Source organism: Tachypleus tridentatus, chromosome 7 (genome assembly GCF_004210375.1).
Source record: "Tachypleus tridentatus isolate NWPU-2018 chromosome 7, ASM421037v1, whole genome shotgun sequence".
NCBI classification, from domain to species: domain Eukaryota; kingdom Metazoa; phylum Arthropoda; class Merostomata; order Xiphosura; family Limulidae; genus Tachypleus; species Tachypleus tridentatus.
The window spans coordinates 162,257,124-162,273,720 of NC_134831.1; the positions used below are offsets into that span (position 1 = coordinate 162,257,124).

General features: G+C 35.3%; 1 long non-coding RNA gene across 1 annotated transcript in view; it reads left to right on the top strand.

The window, feature by feature from the left end:
- Nucleotides 1–16,597, top strand: part of LOC143257071 (uncharacterized) — a 110,016-nt gene that overhangs the window by 14,427 nt on the left and 78,992 nt on the right. The window contains exon 2 of the long non-coding RNA XR_013031668.1: nt 2,471–2,616. This is a non-coding gene — a long non-coding RNA (uncharacterized LOC143257071). The remainder of the gene's footprint in view (nt 1–2,470; nt 2,617–16,597) is intronic.

Below are 16,597 nucleotides of genomic sequence, written 5' to 3' on the forward strand. Positions count from 1 at the left end.
TTGTTACTCATCAGGATCTCTACTAACTTACCCTCAAACTGAAGTTATTTTAGGCAGAATTGGAGTAAGTTAATATATAAAACCTTCAAATACACTAAACTAAAGGGTTTAATCTTTTGATTCTAAATCTGCATTTAGATCTCAAATCAGTCAATGAGCTAAAAATTTGTATTTTAAAGCTTTAGAGCCATTCTGTGAACTTATAGGCCGAGACCAAAAAAAAGAGAAAAATTCTATAAAAAATGAAAATTATATATCTTTTGTATTTCTTAATAGATTGCCTTAAAATTACGTGTGTGAAGTAAGAATTCAGTAGAGCAAATCTATTTAAAATGTGTGTTAGTTTGGAGTATTACAGTCCGAGAAACAGATAATGAAAAATTACTAAACTCTGACTCCTGTTACTAACACACAGTGTATCCTGCAGATTGTTTGTTTTTTTCAGCAGATATAGAAAATGACAAACAGATTTAATGTTGAAGTTTTCTGGCTTTGAGAATAAACACAGTAGTTACCAAATCTGACAGCCTTTATTCAAAAATATCTAAAAACCCATGTATAAGGATTTAGAGATGTGCTAAATGGAATATAGTATACTTAGAATCATTTCATGGTAATAGTTCAGTAGTTATATCCTGTCAAAATTCTGTAACGTCTATATTTAATATGATTTGATCCTGCTACGTCCAAATGTGCATTTTACCAAGCTGTATTTTAAACTTTTGACACTCAATATGAAAATAAATAATCATCATGCAGGTTGTTTTGGCCATATGACACAATAACGTGTGTGTTCATTACTTAAAGAGGAAGGTTTAAAAGTTTAAAATTTTGAAATTTAATTCTTTTTATAGTAGTTGTACTCACATCCAAGTTAAGCCTACTTATCTGAAAACTTTTGTATTGTTTTAAAAGGCGAGAAATATAACATATGACATCACAAAATTAAGTGTGTATTTGTCAGAAATGTTTCGCGTGCTTGAAAATGCATGTGTATCTTTGCAAAAATGTTTTTGTACCTCTGTTAGTACGGCTCGGCATGGCCAAGCGTGTTAAGACGTGCGACTCGTAATCGTCGCGGGTTCGCATCCCCGTCGCACCAAACATGCTAGCCCTTTCAGCCGTGGAAATGTTATAATGTGACGGTCAATCCCACTATTCGTTGGTAAAAGAGTAGCCCAAAAGTTGGCGGTGGGTGGTGATGACTAGCTGCCTTCCATCTAGTCTTACACTGCTAAATTAGGGACGGCTAGCACAGATAGCCCTCGAGTAGCTTTGTGCGAAATTCAAAAACAAACAAACCTCTGTTAGAATGCTCGTGTATTTATCTGAAAATATTTATGTATCTGCGTGAGAATGCTTGTGAATGAGACGAAGAATGTATCTTCGTAATAATCCATGTATATTTGTCTGAGGATGTTCATATAACTCTTTGAGAATGCATGTGTATTTATTTCAAATTGTTTTTGTATCTCTATGAGAATGCTTTTGTATTTGTACGAAAATGTTTCTGTACTTTTGTGAGAAAGCTTGTTTATGTGAATGAAAATGCATTCATAGGGAGATGTTTATGTATTTGTCTCAAACATTTTGTGTATTTATGTGAAAATGTTTGTGTATGTGTCTGGAAATGTTTGTCTACCTCTACGAAATGTTCGTGTATTGATCAAAGAATAATCGTGTTTCTGCCTGAAAATATTTCAGAATTAGATCATTTGATTTAGTATTATTTTACTTAATTCACAAATCTCCTAGTTAAGCAACTCGAACCTTTTCAGTTTACAATTTTAACAATGTATCCTTTCAGAATAGTAGAGTAAATAACTATTGAAATGTATAAAGTTCACATGCAGAGTTATCTCTTTCCATTCAGTATATCTTCAATTTCTAAATGCTTGTTTTTTAACCTGACGAACGTTGTCAGAATAACAACTCATTAACAGAGCTCTCAACCGTTTAAGTAATAGGACGCAGCAGTTAGATCAACTTACTGTTAAGTATACGTACAGAAACATGTATAAGTGTTTACGAATTCTTCTGTTTAAAGGCTTACAAAAAGCCTTAATTTATTTGTGTCATGTTCTTAACAGTTAGAGAACGATTTAAAGTAAAACTGTGATAGATCCATTTACGTTACGTCTTCACATTCGGTTCATCAACCACAGTCGGAATAACGTGAACTGCTAAGTAATGCAGCGTTAGGGTTAAAAAAACAACAACAACAAAAACAAGCTGGGGCAGTCATTAATTATCTGTGTCAAGAGAGAGAGACGTAAGCTTGCGTTACGTGGGCAGAAGTGCTTCTTGAAAGAGATTAATGAAACGTTATTAACAATAAGCATCACGTGCTCTCAAACCAGAGGCCATCTTGCTGGTTAATATTACCCCTAAGTTACTGTTGGTCACAAATAAATTATAGTCTGAACAAAGTGCTAATATAAGAGGCTATTTATAAACTTGTCTCTTACAGGAATAAAGCAGTTCTGTAACTGGCGTTGCTACGGCCGAGCGACTGGGAACGTGCTCAATAACTGATGACAAGGAGTTGTATATAGCAACTTGTAATGGAACATATTTGTCAGGAAGTTTATAAACTGGTCCTGTGATGTTACTGAGGTACATTAAATTTTAAGGCTTCGTGTTGTAAAAGTTCCTGCATAGTTTATACAGAGAGTTTTGATCAAGTTATATTACGAGACCATCAACATATAGTGGTAGTATTAGTATATAAAAACCGACGGTATTAATATCCATATTTGTATATAATAAACTGTTTATCATAAGTTTCTAGAACGCAAAATGTATTGTAATAATAAATAACAGAAAATTCACGGTGTTTGAATAGCTTACTGTTATCTTAAGGTAACTGGTAAGTAGTTTGAACAGTGTCACGTAAAGACAGAATTTAATAAATCCTATCGGCGTCTTGATATCACCTTTAAAAAGAGTATGATAATAGAACGTTTTCTACAAACATAAAATTTACTTATGTTTAAAAGCCGTTTGGTCGTAGCTACGCGTTGCTCTACTAAATCACCACATTTTGAACAGGAATGGACGCAGTCTGATGGTCTGATATCTCTATTTCCAATCCCAGAGTTCAGGGTTCATGTCCCATTTCAGGAAAAAATGCGTTACGCTCTATAGGAACTTGGATGCGCTATAAAAGTCACGTTTAAATCCCAGTATCCATTGAAAGAATAAACTAAATATTGAATGTCTGCCTTTGTTTTGCTCTATCAGCTCGAAACTATTGACAAACTATGCACAAATAGTTCTTGTGCAGATTTATGGGAATATTTTGAAAATAAAGCAAATATTTTTAACACAACGTTACATTCAGTTAAAGAGGACATAGGATTCGTCAAGAAAAAGTACAGACTCATAAATGAACTAATCGATTATATATAATAATTATACGTAAAAACAAAAATATTAAAATTTGATGTATATGAAGTAGAAATTATTAGCGACTTTAAAACATACTAAAAACAACGTAGATGGTAGATAATCCTACATAACTTTAATACTAAACTTGGCACTGTGACTGTGATATTATGTTAAATTAACTTCATACCGACATTGAGGAACATATAACTAGGATATAACTTCCAACTGCAGTGACATTAAAGTAAAGTATGCATATTACAGCGTAACATTATATTTTAATATTAAAAGTTGTGTATGTAAAGTTGTATCGTTCTTATATTCTTGTTGGCATTCTTTTTGGTACTGCCATTCTTATATCATTTTACATTTACAAAATGTTTTCATTATTTGTTTTTGAGGTATTCTTTCCCCCTGGCTGAAAGCGCGTAATAAAATTCAATATTATGGGTATTTATTTGTTGACATATACACTTATACATCATGTCGGGACTGGCTTCCTAAAGTCACAGAATGTATAGTGTACAAAGCAATAAGTATTCTACACATTACAGTAATCTAATGTTCACCTATTATTGGCTGGTAATTCCTGTTTTAATCTGTATATAAACTTTTCAAAGGAACATCATACATTTGTAATCAAATTAGCTTCAATAATTGTGATTTTCTTTAATTACTACTAGTTATTACGACTAAGCGATGGCACCTTCCACTGTTGAGAAACACATAGAGTGGATTTAGGTTTAAACTGACGTTAGAGATGAAATAAGTGAAGAGTTAACTCAAGTGAAACAAGAAACGAAAAATGAAAAATGTGGGGAGTTGGTCACTCTCTGGTTTGATATGTACTCTTCAAAAAACGAAACGCAAAAGGCAAAATTTGAGACATATTGTTAACAAGTTTATTCCGGTAGTTCTGTATGACATGTGTGAAACGTTGCACATTCACTGCTGAACATTCAAAATCTGCAAAGGCGAAGTCCACGCTCACTAGTTGAAGTTTAACGTCACTCAACGTCAATAACGAGTATGCCCCCCGTGAGCATCAATAACTGCTTGGCAGCTCCTGGCCATGGAAGCGATGAGATGACGAATCACATCCTGTGGAATGGTTGTCCACTCAGCCTGCAAAGCTGCTGCAAGCTGAGGTTGAGGTCCGCGGTTGAGGTTGTCGCCGTCGCAGACGTCGGTCCACCTCGTCCCAAAGATGTTCGATGGGGTTTAAATCTGGTGATCTGGAAGGCCAGAGAAGAACGTTGATGTTGTGGTGTCTCAAGAAGACAGTGGTGAGTCGGGCTATGTGAGGACGGGCGTTATCATGTTGAAAAACGTCGTTGACGTTCACCATGATGGGTTGCACATGGGGCCTAAGAATCTCGTCGACGGTTGCGTACGGTCTGATCGAAAATCCTACGCAGCCCTGGTATGGTTGAGGCAGTAGACGTCGCAGTGGTGGTTCTATCCCGAAGGTGACGTAACCGGATGTAGCAATCTTGTGCGGATGTGGTCACACGAGGTCTGCCAGATCGTGGACGGTCACGAGTTGATCCACGTTGTTGGTGACGATTCCATAGCCTTGTGATGGTGCTTGGGTGGACATTCACAGCTCTGGCAACATCTGATCGAGATTCGCCTGCTTTCAAGCGACCAATGGCGTTGTTGCGTTGTGCTTCAGTCAGTCTTGGCGTAACTGTATTGCGTGTCGGTGGCTTAACACTGAGCTATGGAAACCGAGAACCCGTCACTTTTATAGGGATTTTGCACATGTTGCACCTGCAGAACATGCAGATCTCTCACATTTATTGGACACGAATGCGTTTTGGCGAAAAATCCGATGTTTTCCTCCGTTTTCAAAGTGCACAACTTTTATTGTCATTTTTGTCTGACAATCAGTGCCTTAACACGTATATACTCTGAGCTTGTAACGTTATTACATACATTTCTCTTTAAAATAACAAAAATATCCCTTTTGCGTTTCTTTTTTTGAAGAGTAGATTAGCAATTGTTTCTTGCCTTGTTTGTGGGCTTGTTGGATAGAGAAACAAATGAAAGGCAATCACATTTTAAAGCAAAACTCTGTCATTACTGATTATTAGCGCGTGTAACTGTATTATAGCTATTAAATACCTTAGTAATCCCTGCATGTGGAGTCTAAGAACTCTACGATATTTAATGACATTGAGTATTTAGCTCCATACACCTAGTCTTAATCTAAATCTGTGGAAAATCTAACTTTCTTTTCCCGACCTTCTTCTACATGACAAAGTTTTTGAAGATCTATTCTCATATTGTACGTATTATATAAAGACTTGGGAACCATATAACTCCATGTTGATGATGAGTAACTCTATTTTTAGAAAATAAAACTTTATTACAATTGTGCAACGTTTCGATAAGCTTATGCCATCACCATGTAGAAACAATGTACAGTGGTAGTAATGTTTCTTTCACTACTCCTTTAAGTCGTCTTCTATCCATATTTCTAAGGTTTTCTCACTTGTATAAGCTGTTGGTGTTTCTTAGCTTCTCATTCTTTGTCTAATATCGTACAAGGTGTCTTTAGTGGTCTAGTTCTTTAGTTCCATCTACTGGACTTGACCTACTAGTAGCATGCTCGAACAGTGATTCCAGGAACTCATATTCGAGATCCTTTGTTGTGAAACGTGCCATGCAACTTGAGGTATTGATAAGCGTGAGATTACCCGATTAATGAATCAGGGTAGTCTAATAATGACGATTAATTGTATTATATATAAGACAATGAATGGTAACCATCCATTAAAAACAGCTAATGTTCAGTTAATTAGGCTAGGCTATAAATGTAGCGTAACATTTGAAAATAACGAAATAATAATGTTTCATTAGAGAAAAATTATTTAAAATAGATACTATTTCATTATTCCAAGAATGGTATGTACAATTGTAACGTTGTTATCGAACATTAAACCTAGAATTACATGGACTTTCCTAGAATATTTATACACCAAATTAGAGGTTTGTCTATCACTTTGCTGCTTATATGGATTGTAATAATATTTGAGTCACATTAAAAATATGAATAAAATAACATTAGTGTCACAGTTAAGCTTTGTTGGGGGTCTATTTGTTTCAAAAACAAAAAAATTAGTGATTTTATCAATTTATTTGCTTAGTTCTTAACTGGCTGTTGTACCAAGTACAACTAAAAAAGTACCCAGCAGGATATAATAGGCGGAGCCCTATGTTAGTTCATAGGTTAAATTGGGTTTTAATTACGAATACGAAAGTCTAAGAACTCACAAACATCTAAAGATACACTTTTCATATTCCTTTTGGATTTGATAATTGGTTTCACATCTGACATTTAATTTTTCTTCATCCCACGTAAAATCATGGACTTTGAAGTGAAAACTTCATAGCTTTGGTGATCAGAAGATTTCATAGTTTTGGTGATCTGAATGAGTTATTTCAATCACTTAATTTGCCCAACTGTTGCAATATAAGAAATAATATCATTAGTGAGCTCGGTATATTATCCTTTCTGTAATATTTGAATTCAGAAAGTTATAATTCTAAAGGTTTTTGTATCTGAAATAAGGCAGACTACAGGAAGTTAGGTCTATGCTAGCTCTTTGCGTTGGGGGAACTCTTGTAAAACCAAAAAAGTCTCTAAACATGGAGTAAGAGTGGGAATAGGAAGCTAGAAGTCCAAAGGCTTTGGACTAAGGATAGAAAACGAAGGCTCCTGGGGTAACAGTAGTAGTTGTATGTTATATGATCTGGTTGATATGAATGAAGCGTTTTAAGATATCGTAATCTTAATTATAACGTTTAGCATCAGGGTCTAAGGCATTACTGTATGCCACACAGAAAAAAGGAACAAAACAACACATTGGGTATTACTGTCAAAGAGCATTCTTTTCAAATTAAACAGTCTTATTATAAATCTGTTCTATTATGTGTGCGTGTGTATGTCAGCCTCCATCAGCCAGAGCTGGCTGACTCAACTACCGTAATTGTTTGTATGATAACTGAAATTTGTTTAACGGTGTACATGGGCAATCATGCCTTAGGATATTTACCAAAGAAATGGGAAAAACAATACCACACTTTTCCACGTTTCTTAATAGACTTTTAGCTCTGAATTTAAAGACATAAGTATATAACGAGTTGATTGAGTTACTGTAGTTATTACCTTCCACACAGCATTGTTTGTAATTACTGTCAAATAATGTAATTAGGGACGTAATAACAAGAAAAGAGACGGACAACATTGTTTAAAATCTTCTCTTGTACAATTTTAACTTTCTTAGCGAATACCCTTAGGAAGCTTTATTAAAGACAAAATGGACAATTCAGTATTACGCTTGTAAAATGCTTATATGTGATATTATGCGAAATAATTAAATTAAAAATTCACTTTGAAGTAATGAAAATACATTATGCCTAAGTGTATACCTGTTGCTCGTTGTTGCTGTACATATGTATAAATTTAAACCCAAGATAGTCACTAAGAGTTAGTGCTGCCTTAATGTTTTTTCGATAGTTATAGCAATGTTTTGATTAAGTATAATACGATTCGTAATATAAATCAAACGCAATATATGACAGAACTTTTAACAAATGTATTGCATAAACCTACAAGGTAATTACTTTGTTTCTAACGATACTTTGTCTTACAGAATTTTTATTGCATATTGGAGGGATTTTAATATTTTAATAATAAAGTTAGGGAAAAAGAACAAGTTTCAACCTACAGATAATAATTACAAAACGTTAGAAATGTGTTTGTGCAACTAGCCCTAAAGCCCAAGATCTTTATTATATACTGGAGAGTGAAAGTTGTGTTTTTTCTAACTTCATTGCCAATATATTTTTGGTTGCAATCCTAATTACGTACATGACGTCATACGGGGTTATCAGATTCAAGCTCAGTTTTTATTAATGCATTAAAAATTAGAAATTTCTTAAAATGATTTAGAGCACCTAGACAACCAAGATCCTTCAGTTGCTGTTGATTAAACTAATGTGGTAAATCTGATAATTTCAGAAATGGCTCGTTTATCAGTTATAACCGTGTGAGCCAACATTAAATTGTTTCAAATTCACTGATTGGTTAGAATTACTTTATAGAAATGATGTAAGCAGACCATTCTTCGAGGCTGAGCCAATGGTGAACAAGAATTACTTTACTTATAAAGCTTATCCTATCACCAATTAACCATGTCTGTCGTAACCTCTTCGTTTTCAGGCAGTTTTACTTAAGTTAAATAATACCATGTAACCTCCCCTCCCCTCTAAAAAAATTAAATCCAAACGTATCTAGAGACAAATTAACGTAGTTCGATAAGAGAGGCTCATATAAATATATCGTAATGGAATACCATAAAAACGTTTCGAGTCGGACCACTCGTGTAATACTGACATTGATTTATAATGATCATCGCCTATTCCCTCTGGTGAAACCGAACCGAAGATTATTTAATTAGAATGAAAGAAGGTGGAAAAAACGGTTAATGTTCAAGTTAACTAAGTATTCCCTGAAAATTCAGAGTTAGGTAATGTCATCTAATACTCTTCCGTTTATGGTGATCTAGTTTGTGGAACTGATTTAGATAACTCAGTTGTATTTCACACAAACGCAAGGACATGTTCTTTAGTTCGTTAAGTTTTACTCGTGTGCAAGAAAACGCCCTTAACTACGAGTGTATTTTTCTGTACAGACGCTCCTAGCTCTGTATCTGATTTGTAATTTGGCAGAAAATTTGCAAAATCGATTCAGAATTGCTTGATTGGGAAATGTTGACTCGTTTCTGGTTATATGAGAAACGCTTTAGGCTATGCGGTCGTGTTTAAAATAAGTAAAACGGTAGTAAACTTTCATCTTTGCGTACTTGTATCTACTTGGTCCAATTGTCTCGTATGCTCTGGTAGTTTCAGAGCATACAGGACGAAGAAGAACCATTAAAATATATTTTTATACTCCAAGCAGTTTCACATTTTCTTAAATTCAAAATAACGAAGATGAGAAAAATAATTGAACAAAATCTCCATCTTATAATTCCACAAACACCTTTTCGTCATTTCAATGGCTTTGAAGTGGTTTCCAGTTACAGTTCACATTTGTGTATAGTGAAAGATATTTCAGACAACGTGCCCTTCAGTGGCACAACGGTATTTCTGCGGATTTGTACAGCTAAAAAGCAGGTTTCAATACCCGTGATGGACAGAGCACAGTTAGTCCATTGTGTAGCTTTGTGCTCAACTTGCAAAGACATAAACAAATTCAAACTACGCAAACAAATTTGATATAAGAAGCCATGGTATTTATAAATATGTTAAAAATAACACGACAGTATTATCAGACAGTAAGGTCTTTAATAACCACAACAAATAGTTCGATTTACACAGTGGTATTTTTATAGATTAATCAGAAACAATGTTACAGTATTTAGTTACAGTAAATTATTTATTAGCCATTAGAAATATTTCGATTTACACGCAATGTTTATAGGTTTATAATATACATTACATTTTCATAAATAAATATTTGAATATGTAAGCGAGTAAGGTGCACTCTGTTTCATTATTACAGTTTTAGCTTAATATTCTACAATAAAGTATAAAGTTAGTAAAGCCAGTATGTTAACCAGTGAGAGAGTATAGACTTGCGTTAGTTGCCTCTCAGCTACAAACATGCCACTCTGTATTTGTTCCGCCTTTCTAAAACAACATTTTAGGTTTGGTCTGCTTGGGATTAAAGAAAACAACACTCGTGTAAATGTGAAATGGTTTGTAGTTAAGCCCAAAGTTTTTCCCACCACGGGTATAAAACCTGGTTTCTAGCGTTGTACGTCCAAAGACATACCGCTGTGCACTTATATTTGAACATTAATGTTGTTTAACAAAGTATATACTCTCATTAAATACACATACAAAGTGTTTCGGAAAGATATTACTCGTTTTATCCTTAAATAAAAACTAAAGTTTTTGTATACATGAATATTTACAACGTTACGGTAAACCTCTTTCAATGTTCACATTTCTTGACACAGAGTGGCTGGGGAGACGCTGGTGAATAATAAGAAAGACACATAAAAACAACACCTGTGTTCCTTGTTTGTCTTTCCGAATTCTCTCGTCGGTCTTGTTGCTGTAATTTGTCGCGCGTGCTTCAGAAACTCCTTCAGCTTGTAACTGACTTGTCAAGCACTCGAAGACGTGGAATGTTGGACATAAGCCGAGCTGAAGATACACAGTGTGTGCGCTGAGTGGTACACATGACAGACTTCCAGTTTCAATCAGGTACTCCAATAATTCTGTTACATTTGGACCTAGCATCCGAACAAGACGTATTTTTTGGTTAAAATCATATATTACAGGAAGTTGGACAGCTCAATTTGGACCATATCTTAAAGCAAGACGGACAACTCAATTTGAAATATATATTTCAGTAAGACGGACAGCTCAGTTTGATTCATATTTTTACTGTAAGAAGGACAGCTCAGTTTGAATGATATATACTACAGCAATATGGACAGCTCAGTTTGACTCATATTTTTACTGTTAGACAGACAGCTCAATTTATTATTCCAACAAGACAGAAAGCTCAATTTGAGTCATATGTTTCTCGATTCCATACAATACACTTTTGTTTATGTTTTTGTTTGTGTTTTGAATTTTGCGCAAAGCTACACGAGGACTATCTGCGCCAGCCGTCCTTAATTTAGCAGTGTAAGACTAGAGGGAAGGCAGTTAGTCATCACCACCCACTATCAGTTCTTGGGTTACTCTTTTACCAACGAACAGTGGGATTGACCGTAACATTATAACGACCCCACGGCTGAATGGGGGAACATGTTTAGGGTGACGAGTATTTGAGCCCGCGACCCTCAGATTACGAGTCGAGCGCCATGCCAGGCCCCTCTTTCTTGTATAAGTGTGAAAAACAGTTATGGGACATTCTGCCTTCTAGATTTCTGAAGGAGAAATTGACGAAAAAAACCTTTCTCTACAGGTTATGTTTATTCGTCTCAAGATGATTTTGGGTTCCTACCTTATTTGGAAAGATACCATGACAGTCCACAACGAAATTAAAAATAGCTTTCGTCAACTTGTACAAGCAACAACTTAGATTATATTTCTATCCACCAGAGGGCGAGTTACTTTAAAAGGTCTGCTGCTGTTTATTAACTGTTTTTTACAAACTACTACTTGTTATTAGAAATGTTTTAAGTTTAATTCTAGAGATTTTGAGAAGAAAGAACCCTGTGGGGCCACAACCTCAATCAGTAACCACTTAATTCCATTTCTCATCCACACATTTCAAACCTAGTCAGGTGCGTGAATATTTTTCTCCACTTTTGTATTACAACACTTCTCATGAAAAAATTGCAAGGAGTACTAAGTGTCACCAGAAGTGTCATAAAAGGTGAAAAACCAAAGTCTGCAAGTGTTACAATTTTTATTTTAATGTACAAGTCGGTTTTGCGGCAGCCATTTTGAAAAACTTCAACTAGTCGATGTTGCCTGCCTAAAAAGTATTATTCGTCTTTTATTTCAACATTGTTTGAAAATAAAAATAGAATATATATATATATATATATATCAGTTTTTATAACTCAAAAACAAATTAAACAAAAACTGAGTCACATATACCATATCTTTTGCTACTTATTAAATAACGTTTTCAGTCCTCAAAAGATGCATGGAATTAATACAGTGAACAAATGAAAAGGTTCTAGAAAAGTAGCAATGGAAACATTACACAACCATACAAAGATAGATTATTAAAGTTTTGAGGTACCTTTCGGCTTGAGGCATTACATTAGTTGAGTATTGACATGGTTTAATTATCTCTGTGTTAGTGGCTAAATTGTTCCTGAGTTCAAATTATTATTGTATAGCTTCAAATTTAAATTACTTGGCATCGTTCTAATCTGAAACAAAAAGAAATATGCAGTTCCTCAAATCTGGAATAATAAGAAACATTGCTCAATAAGAGTGGACATTTATTTTAAAAGAGGAGTGTGTTAAAACTCTACGAGGGCTGTTCAAAAAATACGCGGACTGACGTCATAAAACAAAATGTACTTTATTTAGAAGTTACAGGTCTGGGACTCCTTTAAAGTACTCTCCTCCCCAACGCACACACTTATCCCAACGGTGTTTCCACTTGTTGAAACAGTCCTGGTACGCTTCTTTTTTAATGTCCTCCAGCTCCTTCGTCGCATTTGCCTTAATCTCGGGAATCGTCTCAAATCTTCTTCCTTTCAAGGGTCTTTTGAGTTTGGGGAACAAGAAAAAATCGTAAGGAGCAAGGTCAGGTGAGTAGGGGGGGGGGGTAGAACAGTGATCGAGTGTTTGGCCAAAAACGCACGAGTTCTGAGGGCTGAATTTCGCAGCAACGCGGTGCATCTTCAATTTTTCGGTCAAAATCTCGTAACAAGATCCAACTGATATCCCACACTCTTCAGCAAGCTCCCTGACAGTCAGACGTCGATTTGCCCGCACCAGGGTGTTGATTTTGTCGACATGTGGGTCGTCAGTTGACGTGGAAGGACGTCCAGGACGCTCATCATCTTCAATGGACTGTCGACCATCCTTAAAACGTTCATGTCATTTGAAACATGCCGTACGCTTCATAGCAACTTCACAGTAAGCTGTGTTAAGCATAGCAAAAGTTTCAGTCGCAGATTTTCCAAGTTTAACACAAAATTTCACAGCAAGTCGTTGCTCCTTCAGGTCATTCATTCTGAAATCCGCCAAACGAAAAAATCGCACTTCACTTAAAACTGCATAGCTAATACACAAATGAAGATATCTGCAATCGGGAAATGGCGTCGTAATCAGCTGACCTGTGCGAACCTAGCGACACCAAGCGGATTCTCCTGGAACTAACTGAAGCCGCGCAATTCAAACAGTCCGCGTATTTTTTCAACAATCCTCGTATACTATAACTGCATACAGGCAAACGTGTCATAATGGGGCTCCACAATTTTAGGGAGGAATACACGCCCTTTGATTGGCGCTAAATTCCTCTAGTATATAAATAATGAATAAAATAAACTAGATATCCGTCAATATTTTATCATACCAAAGCCAGTGATAATTACATAAATAGATCAGTCACGTTTATGATTTTGAATTTGGTTTAACTTTTCAGTATCATGAAGAGGAAGATAAAAAAAACCAACAACCGTGAAGCGTATTAGATTACAGGGCTGACGTTTTGAAGGATTTAAGTGAGAAAACATGCAGTGAAGTATTTTCTGTTGTCATCAGAACAGTTTTGTTGGTCAGTATAAAACTCAGTCGAAACCGAAGATCCAAGTGCAAGACCTTTACTTCAGAATATGATGAGCCCCCCGCTAGTCAGCGGCATGTCTACGGATTTACAACGCTAAAATTAAAAGTTCGATTCCCCTCGGTGGGCTCAGCAAATAGCCCGATGTGGCTTTGCTATAAGAAAAATTACACTTACATACATATACAGAAAATGATTTAAATAACGTCACTTGTTTGGCCCCAAATAAATTAATAGATGACTGTTAATTAATGTCTCCTTGTATTTGTCATGAGAGTGAGTTTAAATGCTAAAGGCAAAATACCACTAGATGGAATAAGTTAATATAAGTTAGTTATAATTACGCCCGCTAGAGGTAAATCAGTTATGATTGGCTACAGACACGGGAGAGAAATCTCGTGTGATAAGTTTAATTATGCCTTCCACTTCGTTGGTTTGGTGTTGTCTTATGGTACACTTCATTTAACCTACATCGATAAATTATTAATATAACTTTTTTTTCTCTCTTTTCACTGCTGTAGGAAACATATACATGCACGAAAAAAGGGAGTATTTACATGATGTTTACAAAAAATTGTTTAATTATCTCCTGTATTGATGCCTACTGACTCCTGAAGACAAAACGACAACTCACTGACTTAATTATGCCATAAGATTTACGGAAAATTTAGTTGTCAAGAGATTCCTTAAACAAAATCCTATTGCAATTTTCTTTTAAGACAGCGTTTACAAAATCAGTTATGAAATCTAATATTTATGTAAAGGATAAAACCTCCTAACCTGTTGTATAAAATAACAAGTCTTAAAACATATTTTCATGAAAATCAATCATTTGATGACTCCTTAAGTGATTCGAAATGGAAATTGAACGCTATTCAATTTACGTTTGTAAATGAACATTTGATAGATGTAGGATTACATCCTTACATATTTATGGCTTGTCATTGAACCTATGCTTGTAATTGAACATTCAATAAATGTGGGTTTTCATCCTTACAGCTCACCATCTCTTTATTACGAAGTATATTTATCATGAAGAGTAAAGGTTACCTAACATTGATGTTACATGCTTAATACTGAATACATGATAGACTCGTGAGATATCCTTAGCCCCTTTTTCATAACTATTTATTAAATATACCTGATGCCTGGTTTGTTTCTTGTATTTTGTCTTTGTTAAGAACAAAGCTACATAATGGACAATCGGTGTACAGAAACAACTTTGTTCAAAGTAGCATGGACTGTGTCACCACAGTATGAGAGTCCATTTTGAGACCGTTAATTGAGGACATTGTGGCCAATAGAGCAGTTTTTGGCAATCGAAATGACCAACTTGTATCAAATTAAAACGGTCGTTTGTTTAATAATATGTAATTAAGAGGGTTATTTACGTTTCTGATATGTGTGAACACTTCTCTTAATCATTCTCTCCATTAACATTTTTTTTGTTAAAAAGATTTAAAAACTTCTTGTGGTCTTCATTTGTGCACTTTCCCCCCTCTCTTCTACACATGCATGCCTTCTCTCAAACTGTTATCAACTGAAAAAGGCTGGTGCTTTCTCTCAAATATGCCTGTACACTTTCTCAACTGAATAGACTTGCTTGAACAGTATATTTTACTTTGCTTGCATGTACTTACAAGAATAAGTTATGCGATGACTTTACAAAAACATTTGGAGTGGACAAATTTTGATTTACACTGCGTAGCAAATGGCCCGGCATGGCCAAGCGTGTTAAGGCGTGCGACTCGTAATCTGAGGGTCGCGAGTTCGCATCCCGATCGCGCCAAACATGCTCGCCCTTTCAGCCGTGGGTGCATTATAATGTAACGGTCAATCCCGCTATTCGTTGGTAAAAGAGTAGCCCAAGAGTTGGCTGTGAGCGGTGATGGCCTTCCCTCTAGTCTTATACTGCTAAATTAGGGACGGCTAGCACAGATAGCTCACGAGTAGCTTTGTGCGAAAAACAAACAAACAAACAGCGTAGCAAATCGAAGAGAATAGATCAATTCTTTCTTAAATGAAACAATAACGACACTTGACCACACAACAGCAATCAGGACATCAAAAGGCAGGGAATTTTGTGTTGGAAACTTGAAGTGTCATGCAAAGTCCATGCAAGAAGTAAGAGCATTTTACCTTGTTTTGGTTTGATTGAAATAGCTTTAGTAAACTTTTATATTGTTCACCTATTATTGTTTCTATTGATATTAATAAAAATATTTTGCTAGGTAAAGGTGCCATTTTTATGTACAAATGATCACGGTTAACATGGTTGATTTAATTAAAACAACTATGAATATGTAAAACAGTTTTTATTCAAGCAACGCTGGGTGTTCTGCTAGTGTATAGATATATATAGTGACGAAACATATTACACAGCAATAAACATTACAGACTTAACATAGCACTCTACATGCTAATAATGACTTAACATACACTACATACCTATAGTAATTTGATATAGCTTTCTACATATCAGTAATTAACATAGCGCTCTAAATACTTATAATGACTTGGAATAGCTCTTTACGTACATGTAATGGCCCAACATAGCACTCCACATGCTTGTAATAGTTTACTATGTACCTGAAATGACTTAACACACACCAACAAAGTTTTAACATACCACAATAATATCATCAAAGACTTAGAATGGCACTCTACATACCGTCAGAGACTTAGCTTAGCATTCTATACATCAGCAATGACTTAGCATAGCACTCTACAAACCAACAAGACCCTAACATAGCATTCTAATACCAACGAAGCTTAGAAAAACACTTCGTCCAACAATGACTTAGCACAGCGCACAAGCTAACAAAATCTAAGGGCAGTATTCGGCGTATTAAAAACGAAGTGACGTACCACTGAACAGAGCAACACTGAGTCAGCATGGGATTATATGTAACAAAATACCAATAA